Below are 5,597 nucleotides of genomic sequence, written 5' to 3'. Positions count from 1 at the left end.
AGTCCTGTTGGGAACATGGACAAGTGAACAAAAAGATACAGTGAGTGACAACAAATGGTGGGGCAGAAAGAAGGAGGGGCGGGGGGAATTGCCTGGGAATGTCATCCCTGAAGTCTCCACCAGGGGAGGGCCGCTGGCGTTGTCCGGGAAGATGGATTCACCAGGTGCACAAAAGGGTAGGAGCGGCTCTGCCCATACCGTGAGCTGCATGTGACTTTTAGCCACTGTCCTGGGGCTGGGCCTGGTCGCTTAGAGCCCTGAAGCCCCGCCCCGACAGTGAGGCCAGCATCTGTAAGAGGAGAGCAGCGCACTAAGGATTAGCCTGCCGTTTTCATTTGATCCAAAAATGGATCCAAAGCTCTGGTAATCTCATCCTCTCCTTCCAATGCAGTAAGAGGTCAGGGCCTCGTGGAGGGAGGGCCCAAGGGTGGGGCCGGGACCGTCCATCCCCGCACACGCGTGGCAGGGCTGCGGATGTCCACAAGAGCCGGCCTGGGATTTCGTGTCAGCAAATCACTTTCTTAATCAAAGGCATTTTAAAAAGCAGTCCTTATTCTCCTTCCTGTTTCTCTCCTCTTTCCCCCTTTATCCTTTCAATTTCCTTGACTATCTAATATTTAAACTGTTTACTTTTGGTAGCTTTTGGAAAGATGTACCCAAAAAACCCACCTTGAGTTACTTACTACCTGGGATCTGATCCATGTTCTTAAATCCACCCTTGTATCCCTCAGCCTGAGTTCTGCCCCAGCCTTCTTATTCAGATGCCCATTGTCCCTGGCCTCAGCCCAGTGGCCTTGGGCAGAAATCGAGAAGAAGCAGAACACCAACCCATCCATCTTTTGCCGGTTTGGGCTGGGGGAATCCTCCTATCAGCTCCCAGGAGCTGATTCTCCATTTTCAGGAATATTTTGTTAAACACAGGCATTATTAAAAATTAAATTATACACATTATAATTAAATAAGTTTTGTGAAAAACAAAATTAATAGATGCCCTGAACTCATCATTTCCCAATTATTTTACCACATTATACTATTATCTATCCTCCTGATGTTATGTATACCCATTATATCTAAATAGTGGAAATATTGTATAATGAGGTGCCACTGTGTGTGGGATCTTGCCAACTCCAAGTTCAGTGGCATCGCTTTGTTAGCTTGCAACCGATTGTGGTGAAAATATTTACACCATACAGCAACTCTTTCTACCCATGGGTCCTGTCTCCAGGCTTTAATAAAACCACTTTTTGCACCCCCCAAAAAAAACTTACATCATGGAAATCAACATATGCTAGAAATCAGGGCTTGATTTATTATTCTCTTAATTGTCTAGACTTAAGAAAGTGATGGAAAATGTTAATAATGAGAATTAACCTTAAAAGCATTGTCATATCTATAGCTGCTACACTGTGGATAGCACAGAAATTTGAGGAAATATTTTCCCAGTATTTGAAAAGTAATAACTGATGTAGAAAAGAAGTCACTCATATCATTGGTGAATGAGCAAAGTTCCAACCTATGTCTTTGTGGCTGCACTTTTGTCTCATGTTAAACATACAGGAAAATGTCACTGAACACCCATTCAGCAATTTCAACCAAGTATAGGTACGAGAATTCAGCAAAAATCAACAAAAGAATTCTGAGAGAATCAATTTGGTCTGTGGACTTTATAATAGAGTGTTGCATATTTCTTATTCTTTGTAAATTGTGTGCTACTCATCCTTAATATCAGCAAAATTTGTATTACACTTGTGTATGTACATGCACACATTTCTCCCCCAGAGAGCCCATAGTTACACATTTATCAGTGTGCCATTAATCTTCTCTGAGCTTCACTTCCATGGAACACAGCTCACCCCCATCAAGGCTACAAAACCTGTAGTAGTCAGTTTTCATTGCCGTGGTGGCCCATGGATTGAGAGTCCATGAAGACCCAGGTTCTCATCTTGGTTCTGCCACTCGCTAACTCTCTGCCAACCCACTCAGTCTTCCTCAGCTCCTCCATGTGCCTAAGTGGGTGCATTGAGCCATATGAACAGTAAAGTCCATTCTGGCTCTAAACTTGTGACTTAGGAACCTGTGAGAAAGGGATGACTTTGAAGTCACAGGAATGCCATCCAGGAGGTTTGGGGTGTACAAATGTACCAACCTAAGGACTCCCAACTCTACACTTCAGTGCCAAATGTCATATGTGAAGTCACAGATATGTTTAAAATGCTCCCATGTTGTTTGGTTACTTCAATAAGAATGACATGAATTCTAGAAAAGCAGAGGAGAGAGGCCTTACCTATAAAGAATGTCTTTCAAGGCCTGTCTGTTTGAGATGAAAGAACATAATTCTGCCTGTGGGGATGGGGGTGAGAAAGATGTACTAAGTATACTCCTCAGTCGAGGGCACTGCTGTCCTATCTTCCTCAGCCTCAGCCCCTCTCCTTCTGGACTCCGCTTTCCTGCTCCCATGGGACATCTTGGGCACTGACTTCTCCCCCCCAGGGAAGGAGCAAGGCTAGCACAAATAGCTCAATACCCAACGAGCGATGGCCCACAAAGTCGAATAGTTACACAGAAGGCACTTTACAGCTCCCGCATGCGTTTGTAGCCGTGCCCCCGTCGGGCAGGAAATGGTTAAGCACGCCAGTCCTGATCCAGAGCTGCCACAGGCAGGGGAGGGGCGGCCAAGTAATAACCCTACACAGGAAGTGTGAGCCTCCTTCTTTCTGCCCAATGGGGAAATTCATTTTCAATCCTGACCTCAATGAGGAAGTTACTCTTCCTGCCAAAAGGAGGTACAACCTTCTCCATTCCCACAGCTCAGCAGAACCAGAAGATAGAAGGCAGACTGAGAGAAATAGCCCCGAGGGCCGAGCATAAAACAAGGGGAGGGACGGAGCAGGCAGCCCCATGGGCACCGCCCTTTTCGGCAGTATAATGACACAACTCAACGCTCACTCACCGCAACCCAGGTCGGCGGACGAGGCTGGGCAACAAGAAAACGCTAGCCGGTGTGCAACAGCGGGAGACACACAGAAAGGTCAGCAAACCTAGGAGAGCCGAGGCAGACCAGGTCCCATCACCTATATGTTCCTCCGCCGAGAGTAAATGGAAGGCATACCGGAAGGCCCCTGGATACTTTTTTTTATTATAGTATATATTTTAAACTAATCTATGATAAAAAAAAAAATTCATAGTTCTTATCCTATTTTTTTCTGTCTTCATAATTCCCCAAGTTGAAGAACCTCTCTAGAAATTGTTTCAGATTGACCACTGGCCCAGGAAGATCCCGACCTTGTGGGTCGAGTCCCAGATCTGATGCCTTGGGTGAGAAGAGCCAGGGAAGGAGCCCTGCCCCCGTGCCCTTTGTGGAAGGAGGGCCTCAGGGGGCCTGCATCCATGCAGGCAGGTGACCTGTTGGCACGTTCGCACACTCTATCAGCCAAGGTCCCACCAGGAAAACAGATAGCACCGCAGACATTTTCATGCAAGGCGACTCAGTGAAGGGGGCTGGCTGCACGGGGGATGGTGAGCTGAATAGCTGTACAGGGGACAGCGAGCTAACCCCGAGGCTGAAGGCACAAAGGGAGGAGTAATGGAAGCTGCAATGCCAAGGGCTTTCGAGGGGGGACTAGTCACAGAGGAAAGGAGGTTGCTGCTGGAGAAGCTGCCTGAGGCAGAGAGAAAGGGAAAGGGATACCTCCTCCCACGTTCCCATTGGTTGAATATAGCCAGGGTCGGGTCCCCTGCTGGACAAGGCAGAGCAGGGAAAGGTATGGACTGGGCCTGAGGGAAAAGAGGTTTTCCAGAGCTAGCATACATGTTATCATTTAATCTTGGAAGTAACCCCAAAAGTAGGTATTATCATCTCCATGTCACTGATGGAGAAACCAAGCCTCAGAGACCTTAAAAACCAATCCAGCCAATAACACACAACGGTAAATTGTGGAACTGAAACAGAAACTTAGATCTTCCATCTGTACCCCCAGACTCTGTCCATTCTCTTATTTGGTCCTGCAGTGGTGTGGGGGGCAGGCATGTCTCCTGAGCCACATGGCACTTCCAAGCTACCAGTGGTAGTGGTCTCTAACCTCCTGCTCGTTCCTGTGCCAAGAGCCACAGTCAGGGTGCCACGTGGTGCTCTGGCATGAAGGGAGGCCATCGTGGGCCAGGACTGCCAGCTGGGGCGGTAGACCCATGGAGGGTCTCGCCCAGCCTCCCCGAGGCTCCGTGAAAGACCTCTGTGTGCTCTTCAGAAGGCAGAGCAATGGGCCAATATGCAGTCTGTGCCAGCTAATTATCTAGCCCTCCTTCTGCTCCCTGGAAGACCCAGCCTGCTGGACGGACCGACATTCTGTGTTTCTAGTGTCAGATGGCCTGGTTCCACCTTTCCGTGGGGCTGATATTTGGTTGATCCTTCAGGTTCCCATTTGGCCCGTAGAACACAAACATCTGCTGGGGTTCTGGTGGGCCTGTGGCAGACTTCAGAGTGGAGAGGGACAGGGAAAGGTGAGGAAAGGAGGAGGGGAACTCAGGGAAGGGAAGCCGAGGGCAGCCTTTCTGGGGTAATTCATCAGATACTGTGTGATGGGGCGCGGGGCAGGGTCGGGTGGGGCTTTATCCAGCTCCCCCTCCCAAAGAAGGGAAAGGCAAAAGAGAAGATGAATTTTCATGGGGTTTCATTGGAAAGCCTAAAGTACAGTCTGTGGATGCTTCTCCTCCATTGCTTCGCTTCCCCCAACTGTTCCTTTTCTCACCAGTTGGCTATTATTTTCTAACGCATTTTGATAATTACTTTATCAATCAAGAAAGGTAAACAAAAGCCTAAAAATACATCTGAGTGAATGAGCTCCCAGCGCCAACTATTCTTCAGCACTATGATTTTTATGGCCTTTCTTTTTCTTTTCTTTTTTCTAAAAATGTGCTTGGGAAACACTTTAAGGGCTTGATTCCTCACTCATTGATGGTTCAGTAGAACATATTAACCAACCTCTGCCCTCCTGGCATCGACAGAGAGGGCCGAAGAAATTGAATGAGTTGAGGAAATGCTATCCAAGCAAAATAAACACCCTAAAAAGACATGCCTACAGTCTTATCCTTATTAGAATGATTCTTTTTGCCTTTGATTTACTTATTACATCCACAGAACATTGGGTCAATCACCTCACGAGCCACCTTTTAAAAACGTAAGATGCAGGGAGTTTGTAGCATTGCATTACAACTGTTTGGGAAGAAAAGGCTTCTCAGTGACTAGAGCTCATACTTCAGAGGCCAAAATGCTGTCTAGATATGCCCGACGAGTGACCAGACGTAAATCCCACCCCCTAGCCCCCCGCTGTATCTCACGGAGCAGCCCAGCCTGGCTTGGCTTATTAAGAGTCCTGGGGAGAAGCCCATGAGCACTGCATTGGGGAAGAGGCACTAACCTCCACTTCTACCTCGGTCCTAAATCCATGACATGGGAATGAAAAAGTCACTGGAGCAAAGCACCCTAATGACCAATTGGAAAGGCATGCCCCACCCCATCCCACCCCCTCCCCAGTTGTCACTTCCCAAAGTGACAGTGTTTCCTACCAAAAGGGGTTCTGGGTTTTCTTTTCTATCAAGAA

This window comes from Leptonychotes weddellii, chromosome 8, assembly GCF_054177405.1.
Source record: "Leptonychotes weddellii isolate Sample4059 chromosome 8, ASM5417740v2, whole genome shotgun sequence".
NCBI classification, from domain to species: Eukaryota; Metazoa; Chordata; class Mammalia; order Carnivora; family Phocidae; genus Leptonychotes; species Leptonychotes weddellii.
This window is presented reverse-complemented; position numbering follows the sequence as displayed.